Source organism: Aulostomus chinensis, chromosome 14 (assembly GCF_037954235.1).
Source record: "Aulostomus chinensis isolate RoL2024-O1b breed Wild chromosome 14, RoL_Achi_v1.0, whole genome shotgun sequence".
In the NCBI taxonomy this organism is placed as follows: Eukaryota; Metazoa; Chordata; class Actinopteri; order Syngnathiformes; family Aulostomidae; genus Aulostomus; species Aulostomus chinensis.
Window position 1 is genome coordinate 18,576,301 of NC_141333.1, and position 27,325 is coordinate 18,603,625.

Here is a 27,325-nt window from a genome sequence, read left to right on the forward strand (position 1 = left end):
AAGCTTTTGATCGGAAACACAAGCTGCGTGAATGTGGCCAAAAGTATCACAAAATGGGAAAGCGAGAGATGAAAGTGAATAAAGGGAAGGATCGCTGTTTTAGGAAATATTTGCTTAAAGCAAGCTGATACCCTCACACTCTCATGTGTAGGCTGCCACACGTCCCCTGTTCCAACTCTCCTAACTCAATTTCTTAAATTCAATTTGTCCAAATGATGTTATTGACAACATTATCACACACCATGAGCTGTTATTAATTAAAAAACACAAGAGAATGAATGAAAGGGATGTAAGACAAACTAGATGTGATAATAAAGTGTTCACGGAAATCAAAAATGAAAGAAAAAAAACAATTACAACATGGATAACAGATGAGGAGGGAGAGTAAACAGCAGATGAGAGAATGGCAGAAATAGAAGACATGTTTGGAAAATAGGAAAAAGGTTACAAGAATGAACAAAAGACAAAAGAAAACAAGAGAACTTTGTGAGCCATGTTATCCTCATTTCAAGAAACATCCCCTGATATATCCCTCCTACAGCTGATGGAGCCTTAGCCTCCTCTGCTTTTGTCTTGTTGCGGGTCACAGCGTAAACACAAAGATGTAGAGAACAGGCAAAGCAAGAAACGCAAACAGTCCAGGGTCGCCAAGGGGGCTGCAGGAACAACGCTGGTTTCAGTCAGAGCCGTTAACAGAAGGCAAGATGTCTTTTAGCGCTGGTCTGGTTTCAAGCAATACAAATTATTCTGTTTAACAAATTCTTTTTTGTTGTACTGTTTTTTGTTTTTTTTCATTGTGTGTTGGCGGAACATCCCCACCACTTAACATATACAACTGTGTTTCTCTATGAGAGATTCAAGAGCTTGATGTGAAGCCAAGCGTTTCCCCGCCTCAAGTCCAGAGTAATTTAATCAGAGTGAGTCAGGGTGGAGATGACGAACATCGTCCGAGATCTCTTAACTTGCCCTTTACTGTCCATTTTCATGCACACACAAACAACCAAATAAAAACAAAGTGCACTGAATGGAGTGTTGTTTGGTCAATGAGCCCTTGACTGAATGCACTTGTTCTCATAAACCTGGTCACAGTCACAGCCAGCAATTATTAATCATGAGACAATGCTCCTTCTACTCTAAATTGTTACGTGTTCCAAAATACATAAGCATGTTTGCCAGGAAAAGTCCACCATGTAAATGAGTTGATCCCTGAGACAGGACAGAGGTTGACCCCAGAGCACCTGTCTGCAAGATGTTTGACGAAAACAGAACCATGATTCAGCATTGGTTTGGAAGAACTAACCATCTCCACTGCTGAAAGCCATCACACAGGGATTTAAATTTTGGTAACACACACGAGTTTTGTCAAGAACTGAACATTGATTTCAAACGTCTGCTCAGATTTAAAGTCTTATTTATCAATTCTGTGCTCAAACATTCCATTTAAAAACATCATTTTTGCAAGTTTTGCTCGAAAGCAGTAACTTATGTTGCGCTTATGTAGAATTTTTCTTTCAATGAGACTCTTTGAACAGAAACTGTCTAAAGGTAGAGGATTGCCAGGATTTTCTGAAAACAATCGAGAAATTATTCAGTCTGATACCTGAAAAGCATGGCTCCTGAAATAAAATTAAAGAAATCTAATTTAATCTGATTCAATTAATTAAACAAAATCGAAACAGATGAGTTTCAGCCATGACTTCACTGTCGGACATTTCCCAACTCCCTTTTAGTTTCAACGTAAAGTTAACATTTGATGTTTTATTGGCCGACAGACTCATCGCTCCCCAAATTTTTAATTCTCAAAACAATGCTTTGACGGAGACCGGACACTGATCCTGTTGTGAGATTCATCATAACAGTTTCACTTATTAGTTTGTGCAGTAGCATTTAAATCACGGCAGAATTTAAGTTAAAAGCTGTAGATTTTCCCAGCAAAGATCCTGTGAATCCGAATGATGTCATGGATTCAGACATGATTGATTGATCGATTCCGAATGCAACGGCGGCAACATTGCTGGTACAGAAAAGAGATGGCAGCAAAGACTGCATCTATTTGGAGCAGAGCCCGCGGGGCTTGTGTTTTCTAGACAAGAGGAGAGAAAAATTGCAGCTAACAACATCAGAAGTGATCTCCTGGATAATTATTTCCTCGTTCCTAGCTGTGTTTGGCTAGCAGAATAATTTCCTTGTGAGAATCAGTACATTTTTTGAGATTGTGAATAAGTGGTTTTGGGTGCTTGGAGATATTTTTGACAAATATAGGACCAAACGTGAATGAGCCTACTAGCTTACGCACATTATTCCTGAGGGAGAGATGAGGGGAGGGGTTGCAATCTCCATCCTCGCCGCTTGATGTCACTAGATCTTATACACCAGACCTTTAATAAATTCACCCAAGCGCCATGTATGTTGGAGAGAACAAGGAAATGAATGTGGGTAGAATTAAGAAACCAAAAAAATATAAATGTTGACATATTGCTTTCAGCACAGCACGTGATGTGATATGCTGCACAAAATAAAAAAAATGTGCATACATTTCACATTTTCTGTTGTCGGTTTATTGAAAATTAGGTTAAAAGTCAAATGAAAACCTGCCTGAAGAGTCACTAAACCTATTCTTATATGGCTTTGATTTACAGATTCCAGCACAATTAAATCAAAATACTTCCAGATTGGGTAAAACGGACTCTCTAACATCTACAGTGAGAGTTGTATCATGTTGTGTGAGCTGAATTGGACTTAACTGTCTCCATCCAGAGGACACTTCTGAGGACATTAAAGTCAGAGTGTTAAATGAGTGCTAAAGGTCCCAATACCCCTGCTGCAGAAAGTTAGCGCTCCAGTGATTTAGAGCTTTGCTACATTAACAGAATCAGTCATGCTCTGCTTAGGGAAACAGGCTCTGCAACATATGGTGACTTGGATGAGACCCAGGAGTAAATTCAGTTTATATTGAATGTGCCATGGTAATTCAGCGTTGAACATTTCATTGTGTTGTGAGCTTAGTTTAATCAGAAGGTTCAAGCCAAGGAGAGCACCGGGGACTGAGACATCAAGTAGCAGCCACAACGAAGAAGTGACTGAGAGTGCGTGTGCATGCATGTGTGTGTGTGAGCGAGAGAGAGAAAGACAAAGAGAGAGAGAGAGAGAGAGAGAGAGAGAGAGAGAGAGAGAGAGAGCCAGCGAGACAGTGTGTGTGAGAGAGATAAAAACATAGAGTGGCAGCCAATCTTCTTACATTATTCAGAGTTTATGGGTGGTCTGTTGAGAAAGCCTGTGTGTTCGTCTAGTTTTTTTTCCATGCTGTGCTGTTGGCAAAACTTAAGAATGTTAAATATCAGAATGTATCACCTTGATATATAATCTTTAATCTTGAAAGTGAATTCAATTATCATCCAATCTGAATGAGGCCATTCTACTGTGATTCATGCCCAATTGGCAGTGACGCCATAAGGGTGTGAGATCAAGGGTGGAAGGTGTAGAGAGAAAGACAAAGAGAGGAAAGACAGGCCAGTAACAGAAGCACCAGGGGCAAAAATGCAGTACAGAACATGCACAGATGTGCTGGCTCATCCTAAGTAACAGCCACTGATGTCAGCATTACCAACTAAAGACACAAGCACAAATAAGGACTCTATTGTTATGTGCTTCTCTAAAAAATAACTCTTTGAAACAAGGACTCTAGGCAAGAATCAGTTGATAACATGGTGTCTAATAATACTCTGTTATATCTCAAGTGGTATTTTCCGTTCCATAAATGTCATCACATGGTATCTATTGCTCACTCCTCTCCTGTATAATTAAAGTCGCATGTGCTACAGTAAGCGGTACTCCAGGATCTTGATAAACTTGAGGAGCTCACAGCGACTTGTCAGATAAAAGCAACCGGTTTATGTGCTCCATTGCAAAGTAGATTCACAGAATAATGCTTGAAACAAGAGTGTAATTACAAAGGGATAAACGTGGTTATTCGAGAACTTGTTTTGGGACATGTATGATTATTTTTTGGCTGAAGTTTTGAAGGGAAACAAGGTTCCAATCACAGTCCAATATGCCTGCTCTGATGTCATCCATTTGTCATACTTCCTTCTTGTCACACTCCTTTGGGAACTCAACCCCACAAAGACGTAAAACTCAGATGCATCATTGCCGTGAGTGGAAAGTGTTTTCTAATTCCTTTTTCCCAGTGATTAATGTGGCCACTGTGACCATAGAGGCTGAAAAATAAGACAATAGAAAGGAACAATGAATGAATTCAGACTCAAAAAATTCTAATAATTAGGGCACGACTCACTCTTTAATGGAAGGTTGCGGTTGCTGTAATGGTGATTACATTGATTGTTGAACACGCTTCACATACTGGATGAATTTCACATCGTGGTCAGTAAAGGGTAATGGTACACCTATTCAGGCGGCCTCGGGGCTGATCATCAGAGATTTTGTTTGAGTTCAGCAGTGTTGTGCCTTGGCGAAAAAACTCCTCTGACTTCAGTGACTAATAAATGACTAATAAAGCGGAGCGTACATATGTCTCCAATCTAGGAGAACTTAACCCTTGTGAAACAACATGGCTATTATCCCAAAATATGCAGTTATGACTGCATTACCACGCAAAGCATTCCAGTATTGAAAAGATCAAACTGCATTATCACATAGCTGAAAGTCTATGTTGTTACGTTCCTCGATGAATTTCTTGCCTTCTCTGAATCACAATTTCACCACAAACAACACCAGTGCTCCATGTGATAAGCAGATGGTCTGACAACCATTATTATGTGTAATTGGTGGTAATCTGCGGCGATTTTTTTTTATTTATTTCTGTGACACTTCATTTTCTATAATTCTCGCCTCTTCCTTTTAAGTCACCTAAGCGCTGTGTTAAGTGCCAGAGTGAGACTGCTTGCGCCGGCGTTTAATGCCTTCAAGTCTTCAGAGACGCGCAATGAAAAGCAGATGTGCCGACGAATAGATGGAGAGGAAAGGGGAGCGATCAGAGGTGTGCTGTACTTAAAGCAGGAGGGGGTTATTTGGGGGTGGGTTGGAATGGGAAAAGGGATGTCAGGAGTTTGATGCAAACATTTGAACCTGAGGTGCAACAAGCTGCCAAAACCACAAGACAGATGCCTCTGGATATACAATCTGACACTTCAACTGGCCCCACTTTGGCTCCATAAATCATAACATTCAGCACCTAAACAGTTAACAGTGACAATTATCATTTTGTTCTGGTTTAGCCTGTACCCCCACTCACCATCCTTCTCCCCCTCTCTGTCTCTTTGAGACAGCTTAACATACAAGTGTGTGACAACAGGTTGCAGGACATTGTTAAGAGTTGCTCCGGTCGTGTCTTGTCCAGTACAGATGTTGTGTATTAGGGTACAAAGCCTTTCCTGGCTTCCCTGAATCTCATAACCCATGTCTATATTTGTGTCTGCGGTATAGGTCCGGAACTTATTTGTTTGCTTAGTAATGGATGTATGATTGAAAAACCTGGGGGCACAAGTAAATGAAAAATAACAATGTCTAGGGAGAAAGCTTCTCTTAAAGCAGGTGCGGAGCGAGGGAAGAAGAAAAACTTGATTAAATTACCGAAGGAGCACAGAAATGTCAAATGTTTTTGTGGCAGGATTACTCATACCAGCAGACCTGAGAACTTTCATGAGGATAAAATCAATTTGTTCTGGCTGATTTTTAGCTCCTCTCCGACAGGTATCTTTGTTTCCCTCCATTTTCTCATGGTCAGCTTGGTCAAACAATATCCCCAGATTAACTGCTGGAAAGTTTAATAGAAATGATAAAACCAGGGCTGGAAGAAGCCGTTTGGGATACTGAGCAATTTCCCAGTGGCTTGATTTTTCTTTTGTATGGACACAATTGTCTTTTTTTTTGCCCATTGTTTGATCCATAATTTACAAGGACCAAACACATATTTTAAACATGGGCCAGACTGATTCATTGGCGGATTTCTAGCCTTTTGCAGATATATTAGAGTCTAGTTATAGGCTGGTAAATGTTCACTGATGTAAAACATAATTTTATATAATCAAATATCATTATCATTACAATCAGAAGAATGATTTCAATCAGATATAGGGATGTTCCTACGCTGCAATGACACTTTTCTCAAAGTGCTGTCGAAGAATATCGCAGCTGAGCAGACGAGCAGCTGGTTCAGCGAAGGTGGAGCAAGTTGCTGAAAAGCTCATGAAACAAAAATAGACGGTGCTGTGGTGTACACACATACATATATATACATATGTGTGTGTGTGTGTGTGTGTGTGTGTGTGTGTGTGTGTGTACACCACAGCACCATCTCTTTTTGTTTCATGAGCTTTTTAGCAACTTGCTAAATAATGGGCTCGCTGCCTGGCACCACATTGTGCAATATACAGTGAAAACACCACCTTCGACAGATATTTAGTTTCCTTTCTCAATTGTCTTCGATCCTCTCTTATTCATCACACAGCTTTAGTGCCATTAGAGAGAGGCATGAGTGGTATGGCTACATATTGAAGACAAAATGGGTGATATTTGATCAATTGTGGTACGTTTGCCTGAGCCAAAATTCCAGTGCCAATTTTTTGTCCCAGTCCAGCCCTGGATAAAATTCAGAGGAGTGACTCTAGTGGCTTCATAGCGCTTCCAGCTGGAAGTATTGATGATAACTGGGCACAGAGCTAAAACATATTATTTCAGCTCAATGACATTAAAAAATCATATAACAGCTGAGAAACAGCTATGAGCTCAATCTTCCAAATGAACCTCTTTGTGGAATCATTTGGTTGTTCAAGCTGAGTGGCAACACAATTTTAAGTCATGCTGACAAACTGGCATATGTTATGGGAAGCAGGCGTCCTCATAACACTGGGATCTTCAAATGGAGCACTGCTAACCACAGTCATGAACACAAACAAATAGTTGGCAACCAGCAACCCTCCCATCCCCAACAGACCCCACCCCATCAGGCCCTGTGCCTGCCAAAAGCCCAAAGACCCACTTTAGTCCACAGCTGGCAGAAGTGGCACTGCACACAGAGGAGTGTGTAGAGTTATGGGACACAAAGACGCCGTCTTACAGATTCTCCTGAGCTGGGATCATCCCACACCTCCACTGCCAATTATCTCTCTGCAGCTGTTCTCCCTGATTAACATAATTAATACTTTTCACTTGTGCTTGTCACCACCTGGTGGTAACACCTTGTCACTGGTGATGACTTCAGGCCTCTCATTATGAGGGCAGATCCATCCACATAAGATGACGAGAGAGACGATGTCATAAAAACTGCATATATAACATTATTTCACTCAAATTTAGAGTATGATGCAACAATGCATCTGCATAAATAGAGTGAGCACACACATGGATGTCTCAGTGAAGTCCTAGTCATGGAAAGAATGATTATGTGAAGAAAAGGAAACCATACATATATAATTGATATTTTTTAAAAGTCCGCATTCATCCACATTACATTATCATTTCTATTGGTAGCAAATCTGACCACACTCAAAATAGTAAAAAAAAAAAAACAATTTTTGATTTTCCTTCTATCTAAATCCAAGAGATGTGTTCAAGTCATGCAATTCTAAATTAGAAATATCTGCGAATATTGGAGAAACAGAACACCTCCTCTCTCAACCACAAAGAGCGATAGATATGGACCTGTTGTCAATTTGACAGTAAAACAGTTTAAGAGCGTTACCATTTCATGAGAGGTTTTACATCTGCTGTTGTAAACACCCTCATGTGACTGTGGGCCCATACATATGCAATAGTATGTCCTCATAGAACTTGACAATCTGCCAGCTGGCTTCTGAGAAGCACAGTAAAAATACCACAACAATGACTGACCTTTTTGATTCGTCATTATACAAAAATTGTGCAGTCAACAAGTCATGTTAAAGCCAGCAGTAGCCACACATCTACTCTGACAATCACTGTCATAAAAAGATTCTGCCCACAAATCTGCATGCTGCCAAAATAAATCACAGACAATCAGCGGGCAAATCACTGGGCTTTTCAACGGGCATTCTCAGCCAATCCGGATCCTGTAATTGTACAGACATATCACATAACTTTAACGTCCAAACTGTGAACAAACTAGAGCATCAGTAAGACTAGTGAGATAGACTAGCAGACAAGACATGATGCACTCGGCTGGTAAACATCAGTCACAGGAACGTCTGGACTGGTGACTGACACCTTTATAGCGCTGGTGAACAACATGACTCTGGAGTCGGCCAAACCTCGGCACGGGATCAGGAGGTGCTTCAAAGCCAGACAAGAGGCTGCTCTGTTTGGGGAGGCTGCTGTAAATACTGGCTGGGTGATGTAGTTTGTGTGTCACGAGTTTCAGGGCTGACGAGCATATGAAGCACTATTTCCTGCAACAACTAAGCCGGAATAGTGTTCTAAAATAGCTTTTCAGACTAAGTTTGTCTGAAATCTGTATCTCTGTGTTTTTCAGACACTCAAGTATTCTCTCAAAAGATTAACCAGAGTATATAAATGTGAATCATATATCGCAAAAGATGCGTTTGCTCTTTATGAACGGTAGGACAAACTTGGCCCATCGGTTTTCTCAAGTCTATTCAAAACACAAGTAAATCAAATCGATCAAGTAGAGATTTGTTCAAATTGTGCTGATGGGTCATGGACTACAATTGAGATTGGTGAGGTTTTAAAATATATTTGTCAAGCAGAGGTGATCAAGTGGCTGGGTTCGCATGCTGAATTTCATTTCAAGCTAAACTTAACACTTATTTGCAGAATTGATTTCTCCTTTTTCCCCCTTTTTAATAAGAATGGTGTAAAGTGAGAGAAAACAGTTCAATGGAAACAGAATCAGTCTTTGTGCATATCACACCATCAAATATCTGAAAGAGACACTGAAAGAGTCACTCTTTGTACTCAAATCTATGAAATGTAATGTAATATATAATTCATATGTAAACCACGTAGTTGTGAACTAGGAGTGGGACATTGGGACACTTGCAGCCCTTTTTTAAATTTATCTATTTGTATTATAACTAAGCTTACCTTCAGCTTCATTGTAGCTTTGTCACAACTATCTTGAAAAATATTGCATTTTCCACTGAGAATAAAAGGAATGTCCGGTATTTTTGCTCTTGGCTCTGCCTACAGAGGTTTACACAGGTGCACTAGTCACTGGTGTTACTGGACATGTTACTGGGATTCTGCACAAATGTTTCTGCATACTGAAACTGTTCACATTTTCATGAAGATGTGTTGCTACTGGAAAAATCTGAGCACAATCCAAATTATCGTCCTCTGGGTAGCGTAGCTCTATGCATAAAACTGTATGCATCTCTATGGGCAGCTCATTGGCTATGAGTGCATCTGATAGCACTCTGAACCAAAGTCACAACCAAATGATCAGGAAAAAAAAGGAAACTCAGCACTAAACTAAAAAAGTCAGAGAAAAAAATAATCTCACATGTGGAATGTTTACTATTCCGTTGTGCCGTCGCATCTATTAATAAACTATTATCATCCTTGATCCCTCTACATTGTGGCCTGAAAGGTATCAGGACCAAACTCACAATACTCCTCAGTCATCGCCAGCCAGCACCGAATATTTGCACACAAACCCAAATCTGTGAGAGAATTCGATTGAACACAGATGGCAGGAAATTCCACCAAAATGACAGTGGCCAAACTCAACCACAGAACATGAGAGTATGCCCATGTAGCAGATGCATCAGGACCCCTCTGACAGATATTCACTCTTCGTCCGGCACAGCACCGCCTCCTACCATCGACAGTGATTCGATCAGAGTGGAGCTATGTATGACTTCCGTACAACAAGTGATCAATTTGCAGCAATTATGGTATATCTGTAATGGTTCGGATGCAGTTGTGGGGTGTGTGTGTGTGTGTGTGGGGGGGGGGGGGGGGTAAATAAATAGTTGGGAACTGTCTGGAGGAAAATTCCCTTGATGGTCGGTGGTCCACCCGAGAGGTTAAATTTAAGTGTTTGTAATTAGATCACATTTAAATGGAGAAACATTTGAAAATGATTATTTTGTTACCTACGTGCAGTGAACACAACCTTCTGTTATTCTCACAGGGGATGCTTGTTTAAAACAAGGGCCAAAACAGATGTTTGAGGAACGAGAAGAGGAATCCAATTTCACTTCCTACTTCTTTGTTTCTTTTGTTGTTTAGTACAGGGAAAAAAAATGGAATGTTACATTGCGAAAAAGATATGCTGAAGGCATGCATAATGGCTTAATTTGCTTTTTTTTAAGTTTCTGGTTAAAGTTGAAGCCAGAGCTTCTTTAAAGTGTCCAAAATGAACACAAGCTAGATAATTAGGCTTAAACTCAGTCCTGAAATGCAACCCTTTGAGGAAAATTACATTCTCAGAAACACATTACTTGCTAAGACAAATCTGTTGTACAGTGAACAACAGTACTGCACAACTACACAAGTGCCAGCAAAGGAAAAATGAAAAATTTCTACAAGCCGAAGGCTGATGTGGGACCTCCACATGGACTCTGAAGGCACCACAGTATTGGGATTTCAAAAAATATACAGAATAAATAAGAGAGGCCTCCAGGTTTTCCACTGAGCAAACCTGTGTTGAGTTTCAAACCACACATACCTAAGGAAGTCAGCAATAGCATTCTTTTATTGTGTGGGGAGTCTTCATCCACCAAAGACTCTGGCAGAGGTGACCCCCCCCCACCCCCCACCCCCACAACCACACACACAGATACCACATATAGTGTAGACAGGAGCATGCACTCTCCGTAACTTGAGATGAACAGTTGACTAGACAATATACATCATTTCACATCAAACAGAACTTCATAATGCTGCAATGAAGGGGAGGGGGGGGGGGTACAGGTCTTAGTCTTCATCCCCTTGCAGAAGAGCCCACTGCAGGCCACCGCACGAGAAGTGATGGCAGGACCTGTGAGCCCCTGCAGCTACAAGGACTCAGGCACAATGGGGCCTGTAAAAACCCCAAATGGTACCAAACGACACCTATGGAAACACATTCAATCTTGTGCGGTGGGAGGTTAATACACAGCTATTTATTCAGACAGCAGCCTTGTGTGTTGGAACGGACAGGGCCACCATCAAAGAGCTTTATGAGCAAATATATTCTCACAGCGTAAGCATTTTAGATGTTCGGGCATTAAAGGCCTCCTGTGTTTTCCCGTCTCTTGTTTAATGGCTGTAATAAGATTCCCTTTATTATGATTTCTGCTCTTGCTGTGTCCCCTCACCACGTGAGACAGCCCCGGGTTAGGGCCAATGCAGGGCATGAATTTTGTCTGACGAGTAAAACTATTTCAAGCTGGAGTTTGCCACTCCAAGCCAGTAACTTCGCAACAGAGAGCAGAGAGATTGGTGTGATTGAATTTGGTGCTTCAAATAACACTCAGAGTTTTACAGTGTATCAAGACAAATGTTAGACAAACGCAATAAGGTGTGTGTGGTTCCAAAGTCATTTGCCACATGGAGACCAAGAATGTCCTCCATAGTGATCCCTTAAATTAAAAATTTCACAGTCACAGTCTATCTTTGAATACATAGAAACTCCAAACTATTTCTCTAAAATCTGTATGTACACAGAAACAACTATGGCTAATGCAATCCATTTTATTCCCTGTATTTGTTTTCTTTTAATAAGTAAAATGTAAGTGTGTATGCATGTATGCTATAAATGCTGAACCATACAAACTAGAGCTAAAACATATATTTAAAAAAAAAATCAATTTAGAGAAAATGTCAAGGCACTCAAGTTGTCAAAAGATATGGTTCTGGATCGATTCCAAAATCTAACCGATTGTTTCTAAACCTACCTTACCCAATTTCAGCACGATCCATCAAAAGTTCTTGCATCATCCCATTAAAATTGAGACCACCGCCAAAGATCACATGACCTCATTTGCAAAGGCAATAAATTGTCAACTCTATTAGCATTTAAGGCCAAAATTTTGCAGATGTTCTGGTGCCTCCTATATTTTCCTCCTCTTCATTGCTTTATACAATTAAAAACGGAATATTGTGGGGTTTTGACTGCTAAACAAAACATAAGAAAACCAACAAAAAACCAGCTTGGTAGGTAACTGCTACTGAAACCTAAACCATGCTGTATATTTGACATGTTGAGGCTTCAGGATTGCGTTGGATTGGATTGTTTCGGACAAGCACTATGGAGGCATCGTGTGCTTTCATTCTATTTTGTTGATGTTTGAAAATTGGCCGCTATTCACTTCAATTGTTTGGGAAATTTTGCAATATCTTTTCCTGAAACTCCAGAAGTGTTTTGTGTACTAAAAAACTTTGGTGACCTTTCATCAGCATGGGGGGGAGGGGGAGTAAATAATGACTGGTTTTTTGTTTTTTTTTTTGGGGGGGGGGGGTTAACTATCACTTAAAGGGAAGACTTGAGAAATTTGACTTTTTTTTTTCAACTGTCATAACCATAATTATTTTCCAAAAATAAAAATTCATTGGATTAATAAACAATAGCGCATTGATCTAAAATAATAATCTTTAGATAACAGCCTCAATCGAAACCACAAGAAAAGAAGTTGAGATACATTTTATTTGTAATAGCAAAAGGTACAATGTCTTGCACCATATATAAGTGGAACACACGACAGAGCTGGGGAGATGCAGTGGATACAGTATATCAGAAACTGTCATTTTGGGGACTTTTAAAACATTATTAGAACATTATTATACCTCAGACAGAGTCAGCTGAAAGCATCTTTACCCTCAGCTCTGCTTCAAATAGGAGATAAGTGGTTTTTCTGGCAGTTGGAGGATCAAGTTCAGGAACAGAATTTACTCACAAGCTCTCATGAATACTTATTACTGGTTGAATATTTTTGAAACCCATTTACAGACGTACAGAAGGATCAATAGCGCTGACTTATGAAAGAGTTATATTTCCTGATAGCATCAATAGTATGAACTCCTCCTGTGCAGGTTGAACATCTCTAAAATACAGATGGTTCTGAGAAGTGGGCTGATTGCTCGTCAACCAGAGCACGATAAACTAAAGAAGAGAGTGAAGGTTGATGGCCGAAAGATCTTTTGCTGCATTTGTAGCGAGAGTAGACCTAATCAGATGATAACAAGAAGAAATAAAGAAATCCTTCTTCATATGAATCTCTTGGCCGTTGCCGTGTGTGTTGTTTGGCTTTGCTTGGCCCGAGAGTGTAAAAGCTGAATTAAGTGTCATGCCTCTCACATAACCTGGCATTCATTGTGAAGCTCTTTTACGAACCATAAAAAAATATTCATTTCGCCCCTGACCTGTTTTCCAATATAGTCTCCAAACCCATAAAAGGGTTTGCTTTTCATTTATTTTTATTTGAAGAACTTTGAAATGCAAATGTTTGTTTCCTTGCATATAAAAATTGAGAGAAGCCATCTTAAAAGAGCAATTTGATGTGAAATATGAATTCTGGCCATTTTACATCATCCCTAACATAAACATGCGGGTTCTCGGTGTAAGTCTTTTTGTGCTGTTAAATGAGTGTACTTTGGCACGCTGCAGTGTACATATACTGATGCTTCGCCTCTCTCGCTGGACTCCTTCATGGCTCAGAGGTCTTGAGGCTTGTAGGAGACTGGCATCTTTACTGTGGCCTGGATTGGCCATATTTTCGTGTCAAATGACAGGTCTGGCTTGTTAAAACAAGGCAATGTGGTAAAATGTTCATTTACGTTTACAGCTAAAGTTATCAAGGACATGCCTAACAAGTCCTATTAACTTTGGCTGAATTGTGGTTTTAAGAGCTATATATTAAATACTTCACAAACGACCTTTTGAGGCCTTGAATGTAATGTCATTTTTTAAAATTCAGCCATTTCGGGTTTTTTGCATCATCCCGTTAAAATTGTGGAAGATTTATTGTTCCCAGCATATCAAATCATTCTCAGACATTTGCAAAAAAAAAAAAATATATATATATATATATATATATATAATGGGAGTTTATGCTGGACAGCAGTAACACGCAGCCATTTCAGTGCAATCAGATATGAGCAGCAAGATAATAACCACAGATGCATAAACATGAGTCAAAAATAAACTTGAATTATTCATCAGCAACTTACAGTAACTGCTGAGAGCAACTGAGCCATGTTTAAAGCAGACTTGGCTGAAATCCACAAAATATTCAGCATCCATGTCATTCTAAATACTTGGAACATGTTTGGAAAAATTCAGACATTTCTCAAAGGCAACACATTACAGCCCGTACTTGGCTGAAGCCGCGATGTTTGATTCAAAATGTCAGCCATGCCAAATGTTCAATGTGTGTAATGCAATGTACGGTACAACCCTGCACCTGAGCTCAGTGAGGAGCCTTAACTGCACGGTGTTTGTTGGAGGGCCAAAGCCATCAGAAAATGTGGCAGAGCCCACATAAATACAATGGCAAGGGACGAGGCGCGTTTGTCGGTACGGTGGGAAATGTGCTCGGTAGTTACACCAAACGCCTTTAATGAAAATATAGGGTTGGGGGTGGTTGAAAATAGGATATCAATGAAATCTGAAACTGGGCGCAAAGGCATGCTTTCATCAATTCCACCTATATGGTCGGTAAAATATTTGTTTTGCATTCCCTGTCAAGTTAGTTGGCTGGAGACACAGCGATAATCATGTCATTCAATTCAACCCAAACTGTCCAAATCTTTGCTATTCAGTTTATGGTTGTCAAAGTGAGTTGATGCTGATTTATATCACAATAAATGTAAATCACAGTGATGCATATGCTTACAAGGAGAAAAGAAAGCATTGTTTGTGTTCCATCTTTTAAAGAACCACAGATATTCCAGAATGCAGGATGGTAAAATTGCTGAACAATCCAGAGAACAAAGCGTGACTCTTGAAAGATTAAACAATAAAACCCAGTTGCTTGTGCATGGTTAACATGTCCTGTATCATCTTACCAACAAATCCCGAAAAGCCTATAACACAGTAGGCCTGTGTGTCACTCTGCAGAACAGCAAACACACTGTCAAACTCTATGGAGCGCTGCAGAAGGCAGCGGGCTGTGTAATGCTGCAGAACAAGCAGCAGGTATTTGTTAGTTAATCAGCCTTTGAATTAAGCAAGAGGCCGAGGTTATGTTCAAGACCAGCAGGGCTGTTTTGACTAAGCTGTCTCAGCGAGGGCCCGGTCATGGAGACTCCCAGCATTTGTAAAAGATTAGCAGCCTAGTCCTGATGTACTGAGCTCAGGTCAGGAAGAGTGCAGGGCTCGGACGTGAGGCGAGTTTCACCCTATCACCCCCCATCTGTAGCTCTTACACAGAATGTCTACTAGTCCGGGTACATGAGACACACTGAATAATCTGATTAAAAGTTTTTGGAGCAGGGTTTGGAGCTCGCTGAAGGGAGAAGAGGTTGTTCCTTCATAAAGCAGCAATAACCTGCTTGACCGACAGGTCATGCCACAGAATGAAATATATGATAATGAGCACATACAAAAGTATTCACATAGCAACATTGCCATTATGACGGTACATGAAAAAGTTTTGTTCTCTCTGAGCGTACATCTGTGGAGTTTTTTGTTTTTTTTTGTCATGTTTTGGTTTGCACAAGGAAAGCACTGTCATATGTGAACACTTCCAGTCAGAGTATCTGCTGAATAAAGGAATAACAATAGTCCACATGCGCTCAGCCTATCATTAGCCAAAAGACTAAATGAAAACCAACTGTGTGGGAACAATAAAATAATTTGTCAAGGGAGAAGGTTGCAGATAAATTCTGCGAAACATTTTCCAACTGGCTGAAGCTCCAAAATGTTGGGCCAAGTGCTGAGCACCTGGCTGTCACGGCTCTGACGCTGCCTAATTCATTTCAACTTTCAAACACATGCCCATTAGATCAGAAAGAATACGAGCTGAAGCTGCCTGATTGGGCTTTTTATCAGTGTTAGTCAACATGTGCACGGAGCCGGCTTTTTAAGGGCAAAAGTTAGATAAACAGAAAGGAGTGAAATCTTGCACTCTTTTTCCCTCCCTCTACCATCTGCTACATGTGTGACTCAGCTCCAGTGAGGACATACTGGGGAGAACGCCAGGTACTCATCCTAAATATTCTTGTCAAAAACTCCTGGTGATATATGACATTTCCTGCTATGGGAAGGTTTATTGGTTATTGAAGCCGTGTGAACCCATGTGTCCTGTCTACCAGGATCCAAGAATCTCAGCGTATCACTTTTAAGATGAGTGAAGCTCATCTTGATGAGTTTTGGCGTTATAAGTTGAACACTGAGTAGGTGGAAAAGGCTGTAAGGCATAAAGCTACACACTGTTTCCCATCATGCCCAAGTCATTTCAGATCTATTTTTAACATAAAGTGTCCACAATCCCATTTTACTTGGGACATCAACTGTTAAAGGCCAAGAACAGTCTTGACTGGTTGCACATGTCATCTGTGGGTTATGTGCATACAAAATATCCTAGCGGCTAGCAGCTTGAGGTACAAAATATCGTTTGTTAAAGCTATACTTAAGCCAAAAGCAGTAATTACCCTTTAAAAGTCACAGTTAGGTATTCTGACACAGAAAGAGGGGCATGTACCTCTTAGTGACTCCAGAATCAGAAATCGCCAGCCATATTATTAGCTTGAGCCTAATGGGGACCTAATGATTGTTAGCTCATATCAAAGTGTTGATGGAACACATGACTGCATTTATGAGTTTATAAATGGGCATTTTGGATAGTTTTAGCTACTCTTGCTTGTAGTTAGTCTCCATTAGCATGAAGCTAATAAAATGTGGCTAGCATTTTCTGACCTGCGGTGCTACCATGAAGTTAAGGGAAAAACATATTTGTGAGTTCAGGACATCTAACTGGGATTACTCAAAGGCATTAGGTTACAGGTGGAGTAAAACTTTAAATAAAGCTCAGTGTGGGACTATTGCATCTAAAAAGGCAACAGAGTCACAGTAAATTGTGCGATTTCTGTCTTCGTTCGGTAGTGGTGGGAACACTATGCTGCACCGCATTAGGAATAAGCAATCTGATGTTTTACTGAACTGACTGCAGCCAAAGATCACATCAATGTTGCACCCATGTGCTACCAGTCAATTTGGTAGAGGGCAAGGAATTCCAAGCATAGAAGAAGAACAAGTAGGCAAGCTAGTTTTAACAAAAAAAAAAGCTGCATCACAAATTCCAGTCACTTCAACAACACTGATGAGGCGATGGAATCGATTGTACTCCTAAACTACAACCACTCTGTCCAGCGACGACCTTGACAAAGAGCTGACTGTAGCGTTGGAGACCCAAGGCTTCAACAGCAGCGTGTTGGCATGCTGCCAGAAACACGATAACCCCAAAATATTGGCGACTACTTTTGTTGTGCTCACACCAGACTCTACCTGCTCTACAGTACGGGAAGCAAATCTTGTGTGTAATTGTGTTTAAACAAAACAGTTATTTCGTGATAAATGGGTGTCAGGCTATCAAAAGCAAAATTAACAAAAAAAGAAAGCTCCAATTTTGACGATAAGGATCAAACTTTGGAAGGCCCAGAAGGCAGAACTCCAAAGGCAACATTTCATAAATCATAATTCACATATAGGCAATCACATAAATCATATCCAAACACACAGATGTCGTCTAATGTCCCAAAGCATTTTTTTGTTGTTTAATAGGGTTGTTAAAAACAAAGTTGCTCAGCATTTACACTGCCAGGATTTGAAAATACAAGCCTGTATGTTCTGTTTTAGGAACACGCAACACGTGAAGGACGAGTGTTGCAACTAAAGTCAACCTCAAGCCAAATAAACATTGACTAGACTTTTTTTTGTTGAATTTCTGCTCTGATCAGCTGTGTCATTCGTTCTGTCGCAAAACAACTCTGACTGTTCACGGAGTGGCCCATCTTGTCCTCTTGCTTTGCCCCCGAACAACTGCATCTCCACACATACACTGACACACAAACACAAAGTAAATCTGCTCCCTACTAAAACTGCCAACAACGAGCCCCATAAGAGATCTTTAGTGTCCAACATAATGTTTGTATTAGGCAGTGTATTATAGAAGCTGACTTCTGGGTCTTGAGGGAAATGTTAAGCATGTTAATGAAGAGTGCATACTGAGGCTATTACTCACTGTAATATGGATCCGTTTAACATCGCACAGCCCATATGAGATTTTGTTCAAGTAAAAAAAAAATTTTAAAAAGGAAGGGGGTCCTGTATTTAATCTTGGCAACTGTAAATCAAAGAAGAACAGAAGGGATTGTCCTAAACAAAATTGCACATAGAAGAATTATTTCTTCATTCAGGATTACAGGAAAACACAACTAAAGAGACTGAAAACAGCGCAGCCTTCCTTTAAATTCAATTTGGAGCAGAACATATAAAGAGTTCACTCCAGGAACCAGTAGAAAACAGATGTCTCCTCTGTTTACAATATTAGGGCAGCACATGAGAGTTGGTTTGCAGGTTCAGAGGGTTAAATCAAACTGTCGTCCCTGGTGGGCAGCGACATCTGTGCAGTACCCACGAGGCAACATCATCTTCTTCAGTTGGTGTCCAGGCTGCGAAGAAAAATCTATCATCCGACACTTGGATTACTTCAGACGAGCAGTACTGAGGCATTTTAAAGTTTTATTGTGTGTTTTTTTTTATGTATGCAAATTGATCACAAAATACTTCAGCTGTCACCTTTTCCTGCAGCAGCGAGCAGTGTTTCGTGGAGATGCACACTTCACCCAGCAATCCGTCGGAAAGCGTAGGGACAGTGGATAATGACTGAATTTTCATTTTGCATGAGCCATCCTTTTAAGGGACTCCTTTTGTCGGACAACTTGTTATGTGACATTCAAAATGAGCTGATTCTTTTGAACAGCTCCCCGGAGACGAACCGTGCAAACTAGCTATTGCTTAATTGAAGCAGTTCTTTTAAGTTTGCCCCAAATTCCCTGCCTGCCCTAAAACCCACATCCCTCAGACATGCATAGTGATCAGAGATTTAGGCCACAAGCAACACTTACCAGAGAGCCAGAAGCTCCAGAGCACACCTACACGGTTAAGCCGTGGTGCCTCTTTTGTTTGGAAGGCAAAACACTTGGACTGGTTGTGCTGATCAAATGCAAATGAAGTTGCATCCTGATGAGCAGTTACAGTGCAGGCAGAAGTCAAGCTCTGAGCTCATCCGTGAGGCAGCCTTCCCCCTGCAAAACTGAAGCTGGCTTTTTAATGTTTCTTTGCATACCGAATAAAGGACAACGTCCTTGAAACGAAAACATTTTCAGGATCCGCTCCTTTCAAAAAGCTGCAAGTCACTTCAGACAGCTGTCAGTTAATAGTACTTGTGGATATCATAAAGTCTTTCAAAAAAAGATGTATCTTTTTCAAAATATTGCTTAAAAATATAATTTTTATTTTGCCTGTTTGTTGTTCAAGATCAGCAGTTGCAGTTCTCACACAAATAACATTCCCACACAGTGAAAAAAATGCTCCACAGCAACACATCATGGGAAATTGCATCCTCTTATCACATACACCATCTCCTTGCTCTGATATTAGTCCACTGAAAAACAGCCTTCTCTTTCAAATATAATTGTCTGTAAAAAGTCTATAAAAATAACCCTGAGCATTACAGATCACAGCGCTGGCAGGGATCCTCAAAACTTTATTAACATCCAGAGTCTCGGCCTGGCGAGGCTCCCAGCTCCCTGCAACTTGGACATGCAAGCATTAACCAGAACAGAGCACCTCAAAATCCTCCACTTCCTCACATTATGCAGCACTGTGCTGTCCAGATTCTCTACACACAGACTTAAACAACACAATTTGAAAAAAACACCACCTGCCCTGTGCTTCGCTGCCTGTGAGCTGACACTGGAGGAATGGAATGATGTCCCTCTATGTCACTGTGAGGAGACTTGCCCCCCCCCCCCCCCCCAGGACATTCAGGAAATTACATGTGCAAAGATACATAATATCTGAATCTAAATCAGTACAGAAATGCAGGGAGTCTGGGTTGATGATTGATGTGATCCAACATCATTCACTGACAAACCAGAGTAAAGTGTGTTTTTCAAAGCCTTTGCACTCTTATTAGTCCTGGTAGACAAGCTAATACAACCCAGGACTGGACTGCATCGCACATGAGGAATAAGTCATTCCTCCGCAAATGCTGGGCTTCTATTAACGAGCCCTAATAAACTATATAAACTGCACTATTAGACTATATAATGTTTTTCATAGTCCTCCGGGGCAGCGCCAGCCAATGGTGAGGTGAGCTGGCTGGGCACTGCCCCATGGCAGCTTCCTGGCAGAGAGGGAGAGAGAACAAGAGAGGATAAAACTCTTTTTGGCTGCTTTCTCCTCTGCTCTAATGAAGGCATTAAAACTCAACTTGCATCATGTTTGCCGATTTGTTTCTGACCACGCGGTTGAAGCCAGTGTTTAATTGGTTGGCTGATTACTCTCTAACATGACTTGCGTGGTAAAAAGGGCCATTTCAGACAATGGTTAGAAAAGCTGAGCATTCAGATTTCATTCTGTTTTAAAAGAACACATCTTTTTTTTATGAGAAATACACTTACCGTCCATAATTTTGAGGACGAAACAGCAAATACAGACATTTGTCTCCTCTCTGTGCGAATTGCAGAGCTCCAGAGTGCTAGTTAGCTGTATGTGTGCGCAGTGGAGCACAGTAGCATGAAGTCTTAAGAGTCATCAGATACATTTTTCTCAAAATCAGTCTTTGCCTGCATTAATAAAAGTATGTTTGTGCCGAATATTTGTAAAATTTTTGAAATGATGAGATGTTCCAATTTTGAGTCAGATACATACTCTGAACTATTTTCTTGACTGGGGGCAATGATTTGATGCAGCCCCTCAAAAGCCAGAATACAAAAAGGCTGTTAGAAACAGACGAATACTAGAAGAGTGACTGCGCCTATTAATCATGGCTGACTTTGTAAGAGGGGTCAAGGAAGATTACTTCTGGACAAACCAAAAACCTAATCCTGACCTGATTTGACCCCAAATATACACACAGGAAGAACTGCAGGGAGCAAGACAGGACAGGGGGCTGAGGCAGTTGAAGGAGATCTGGGTGTGTATCTAATACATTTTCAACTTTTTCATAGCGAATGTGGAACACAATGCTCGTTCTATTGATGCAGGAGAAGATGGTTTTGAAAAATAGTGTATTAAATGACTATTGAGAGGTCATGCTACTGCGTATCACTGCTGGCATTTGTTGCAGCTAAGCTAACGAGCAGCAGCAGCCTGGTGGGGGTCTGGAGCTCTGTAACGCACACAAAGAGGAGAGAACAAATCTATCTTTTTCTGTGGCTCAAAAAATAACAGACAATAAGCATATTTTACAAAAGTTGCTGTGTTCCTTTAAATGATGATGACTGAATGCTACTCACATCTCAATCACAGCTGCGTTCAGATAAACTGCTGATGACGGCATTAGCTGAAGCCTCCTCACGATTGACTCAGACACACACACACAAACACACACACACGCACAAACACACACGCACACAGCCTGTGTTCTTGGAGCGAGAGGTCAGTGAAACCCTGATCAAATGTAGGCCACATCTCTCTCCTGCCATCTCACTCTCTCTCCTTCTGACTCTCATTTCAGCTGACAGCTGCGAGGGCCCAAGTCAGCTCTGGCAGCGCAGCAGCCGACGGCCGTCTTAACTGCCACAGTCAGAGTGGAGAGCGGATTTTTCTTTGATGAAACACAGCAGCGTCAAGCCAAGAACAGCAAGTGGCACAGCCGAGATGTAAATCAAAAACCCACCCGTGTGCTAAGTCATACAGAGAGAGGTCTGCGAAAGGAGTCGCTGCTGTCTGAAAATGCATGAGTAATGCAGACTCTATAGACATGCGGTCAGCTGTGGCATGCCTGTCCAGGAGAACAGAATCAGGGAGAAATGAAGAAGTTTATCTTTAATGGAAAGAGTTAAAACGGTCAAACAAATCTGGTCTAATTCACAGGACCTGGCAGCTTAATCCCCTCATCAGAGAAAAAGTGTAGGATGAATCTTAGTAAGCACTTCTCAAGGCAAGACTAAAAATACACTTTTTATGATGGCATATCAGAGCCAACTCTGCAGCTTTTCCTTGATTAGATGGAGGCCCAGAGCACATTTCTTCTGGTATTCCAGAGATATTTCGACACTTACTCCAACCAGATCATATTTTGCTGTGTGACTGTTTGGATTCATTGGCAGACAAGAGTGCTCAGCTCTTGACAGTCCGAATGCCTTTGGTTACAGCCAGATGCCATAGTCATACCACATTGGTCACATAAGAATGAGAACATTTGACCTGACTGACATGACGGAGGAGGAGGACAGCATTCGGTTCGTAGCAGTAGTAAATTGTGGGTTTGTAAAGGCCCATTTTGTATCTTCAGAGAACTTTTCATAGGAGTCAGAACTCTGAATCTAACATGATACAACACTCATCTCTTCCTCTGCTTATCTCCTGTTTCCACATACTCCATCCATCCATACAGAGGTGATTCAACCAAGCAGATGCCAGATCAGCAGCGCTCTCTCTCTCTCTCTCTCTCTCTCTCTCTCTCTCTCAAGGCTGTGACTCAGGAAGGGCTCTCATTCCATTACCTAGCATTCCCTCCTTGTCCTCTTAGCCAGACAGAGGTTTACGGGAATACCGCTGCAGAATCATCACCGGGCTTCAGCTTTATGAATCAATGGAACATGCTGCAAACATTACACCCTGCAACACCCTTCCCAGGCAGCACCCTCACATTTACCCATAACTCACTGCTGAGCTCATACTAAACGCAAAGACGTGGGCTGAGGGAATGCAGTGACTGGTGAGAACGCTTCTACTTTCACGACACTGTGTTGACTCATATAAACACAGAAATTATTCAGCTAGATATAAAATTGAGCTGATCGTCGACTGACAAATTCTGCAATGTATCTAACATCTGGTACAAAAACGAATTCAACGGTACAACTGAATACACTTTGATAAAAGGTCAAGTCACCTTTTGCTGCAGTAGCTCAGTGTCCATTGAGGGTTGATCAGGCTTTCACAACATCTGGGAGGACAGCTGCTTTAACCTGGCCCTGATACCAAAACCTTTGGTAATAATAACTGACAGTGATTACGCTACTTAGTCAAACTTTTACTTCATGAAGTCCTCTCTTTCCTCAGATTTGGAGAGGAAAGGAAAAGATTTCAGTGTTACAATCACCATTTTAAAGAGACAAGAAGACGTTTTCGCTGCCTGAGTATCTGAGTATTGTGCGCTTGGATGCACACACAGTATATACTGTTTATACACCTGAAATGGGTTTTACAAGATGATAAAAAGAACAACTTTAAGCCAGTTTGACAGTTTATGTGGACCCTGAATCGAAGGTAATCAACTCTTGGTATGTTTGACTGATGAGCTTAAAATTCTATACTTACACGTATTTCGACTGAAGACATCTAAGTCTTCTTCCTGACTGCTAACTTCTTTTTTGAGGTTGTTGTTAGGGATGATCAACATTTCCTAAATTTGCTGAACTATCTCCTGTGCCAATGATCTATGGTTTCCACTGATTTTGTCATCCAATTTTCTACTTGAGAAGTGAATTTCTTACTTCTAAAAATGGACAATGACACCATGGCAAGTGACTCATTTAATAGTCTGCCTCTGGGAGAAAATCATCAAAAAGCTTTTAATAGCTCTACAGACCCTTCATCTACATGACAAGTGGTCAATTAAACTGTCACCAAACTGTTTTCACTACAACACCTGTGTACCGTGTACTTGTACCATCTCTGATCTTTAACAGTTTTAACATTAATCATCAACTACTTCAGTTTGTAGACAACTGACTTCCTACTTTAGCAAGAAACACCAAAACAATTACCGGTACTGCCATGCAACTCTGCAGTAAATTAGAATTTGAACGTTCATTTCTGCTTACATCACAATTGTTCCGAGACTGAATTAAGGGTCAATCTATGTAAAATCTTTTGAAAAGAACCATTTTTCTTGAGTTATAGCTGTTTAAACATTCAAGTGAAACGCCTAGGATTTTATTGAAGTTACATTATATTTTGGGAACATCAAAGGATGCTAAGTAATGTCATTCGTCGAACTGTGCGCGAAGATTCAAATTTTTACTGTTTTGAGAGATCAAGACATGATGAACTCCCCTGTGCTGTTTTTGAATCATTCATTTCTCTCAAAACTGAGCCAAATTATTCACTTTTCCCCCTGGTGCTGCGACAAAATAACAGTTACATTATAGAAAAACTGGCTAATTCTATTCAATGTTACTTAATAGTTAAATGTACAAATTAAATTGAAAAATGTACATCACATTTTCTCAGAGGCAAAGGTGACATTTTCACGTGGTTTGTTTTGTCTGATCCAAACGTTCAGTGATGTAAAACAGACGAGAGGAAGCACAAACAAGGGAATATTGTTGCATGGGAACAAAAAGGAGGAAGACAACTGATAATGGAGATAGTTGCTGATTCATTTCATTGTTAATCCACTGAGCTATATGTCATTTCAGCGCCACTTCTTCCTACGAAGAATTAAACCACATTAATCAGATTATAATAACTAACTTTACTAAAGGCACTTGCGGCGTTTCTCTGTGAGCACACAACCACAACTATCCACCAGCTACTGCAAAACTGTTATTAAGCATTTAACACAGCAAAGCCTCAAAGTTGAGCTATTTGGCAGAACAGTCCGATTATCGCCCCAAGTCTCATATCTACAAATGCTTCTGGGAGAAAACACAGGAAACTAAGTCAGTTTAAGGGAATTCAATTTAAGTGCCAAAGCCACTTTACCACAGTAGAGTGTGTGAGTACATACATATGTGTGTGAATGTGTCCATGTGTGGTTAGTAGTGTTAGCATGTATGCTGGCAACATGTCAGTGGGTTAGTGTGCTTGCATACAGGTGTGCATGTATAAATATAGTATGTTGAGAAATGTACAAAACAAGATGTGTGTGTTGGCCAACGATGACAGGGGAACAGCCATGGAAATTTAAAAAGTTCAAACAATGATCAAATCCAAAAGCCCATTACTCATCCCTGTATAGGCTGAATCAACACACAGACCTCTGCATTGATCTGAGAGGAGCCAGGGAGGAACACTCCTCTAACTCAAACATTTCCCACAAAAAAGCTCACAGAGCCGGCAGCATCAACGCAGCCAGGAGAAACTCTAGCAAGGTATCGAATGATGCTAGAGTACACACTTCATTCAAGCCCTTATTCTTTTTTCAGGAGAGGTCAAGTGTTTTTCTTTGCAAGCTAAATATTTTCTTTGTTGGTGGGCACTAATATTTATAGCGCTGTGGACTCGCAGTCAGAATGATCAGCCGCTGTTCCATGAAAAGAAGTTCTAATTCTAAGCACCGGGTACGCTGGGAAAATGGTTAATTGCTGAATTATGTTTGCATTGATAGCTGAGCTTCACAGATGGAATCTGAGATTTGATCAACCTTCTTTGGGAAGACGGGGAGCCACTCAGCTCAGGTATTTGTGCTGATGTGATTATGCCAACAGCAAAAGATAGCAAACAACACGTTCATACGGCGTTTCCTTTTTCTTTTCTTTTTTTACATACTGAAAAACACATTTAAAAATTGTATATCTGAAAAAAAAATCACATTTAATATAAATATATAAATCTTACATTTACTGCTTTATTTCCTCATCTTAAAAAACAGATTACGTGCAAGGAGACTTGAGCAAAACTGGACTGAAAAGATATATCTTTAAAATGACAAGTATCTGCGGATACCAACGTTGTGCCGATAACACCGTCCTCGATTCATACCTTCAACATGGCTCTCTTTATATCAATTTCTTAATTCACGTGTACACGCAAATAAGCCGATCAGCGCTGAATGCAAACATACCATAACATCTCTTGTACAGCTTCTCCGCCCTCCCAAGAAAAAAGCAATTAGATGAAACATCAGCAGTGTTGCTGACTAACTGTTCATATTTTGCAATCATAGGTTACGTGTTAAAGGTCAGAAACCTCCCGAATGATGAAAGATCTTCCCCTACTCTCTCATATCCATCAGGACGAGCATCGAAGCCTGTGTTTGTTCAGAGATTCCTCTCGGTATAAATCTAATGTAATGGTTGACAATGCAGCTCAAACTGCAGCTTGGTCTCCCCACAGGGGAGAGTGTAATATGATCAATGTGAAATGAGGCATGTTACAAAAGACTGATGAGTACTGGGATCATTTTTAAACTCCTTCTTCACTATAAAACAGCATCAAAAACCCTGGAAATCAGTAATAGAAAGGCAGCAACAGGAGGACGAATGAAATTTTTAATCGCAAACATTTATACTGATATTTAACTGCCAAATCATGGACGTGTAACATATTTTGATTAAAAGAGTAGATGTTGCACCACTCCGCAGGATGCAAAACAAATGTAATTCATAAACCCACAAGATATTGAAATTATTAAAATATTGCTCCATTGCCTCAAAGAGTCAAGAGCGAAACAAACAAATACATCTTCTTCAATGTTAATCTGCACGACATCATCCACAAATGCATCTTGCATCGCTACAATTTACGGGAAGTGAGTTCAAACGCGCTGTGGAGACAATGAGACGATTCATTCTGGTCTGGGATGCTGGGGATGGAGAGCTGAGGGCACAACTGTGCTCCGGGAGAACTCATAAATGCTGAGACGCACTCGGCAGACATATGGTTTGTGTTTAGCAAGAAGAAACAATAATCAAATACGTTGATCCTCTTCTTGCTGCAAGGATGATTGCTAATATAAAAGTCTGTTCCGTCTAATCATAATTTAGGATGGGGCTGTAATTACCTCCGCCCTCTCACAACAACACGCAGTCTAAACAGGATGGAGCAGCAGGCTTGCACCCAGACTGAAAGCCCAGTTTCCACTCTGGATGCTATCTGTATGACAGTGCTCATTTCATCTATGTAATTGTTGTTTTTAAGTTTTCACTGTCACTAATGAGCCTATACGAATGGTTTTCCTTTTCATTCCTTCTTTTTTTTTTTTTTTTTTTTTTTTGCAAAGCACTAAAACCAGAAAACATGTTTCCAAGTGAATTATTGTTGTAAATTTTGTGCATGAGCCAACATCGCACTGTTCCTCCGTGACCTTTATGCTGTCATGGCTTGTTATCATCCATATAGGAAACGCACACTTGCTTGGCAGTTGTTCTCTGAACTGTACATCACTTCACATGACTTTTGTGTGCTTTGATTCTGGTGTTATTTATGAATTGGCCAGGGATCCAAGTGAGTTCTGGCTTTAATTAACAGACCTAATCCACAACT

The 27,325-nt window shown here is 40.6% G+C and overlaps 1 protein-coding gene across 1 annotated transcript in view; it reads right to left on the minus strand.

The window, feature by feature from the left end:
• glis1b (GLIS family zinc finger 1b) overlaps positions 1-27,325 on the minus strand; it is a 69,838-nt gene that overhangs the window by 41,664 nt on the left and 849 nt on the right. The gene's annotated exons all lie outside the window — the stretch shown is intronic.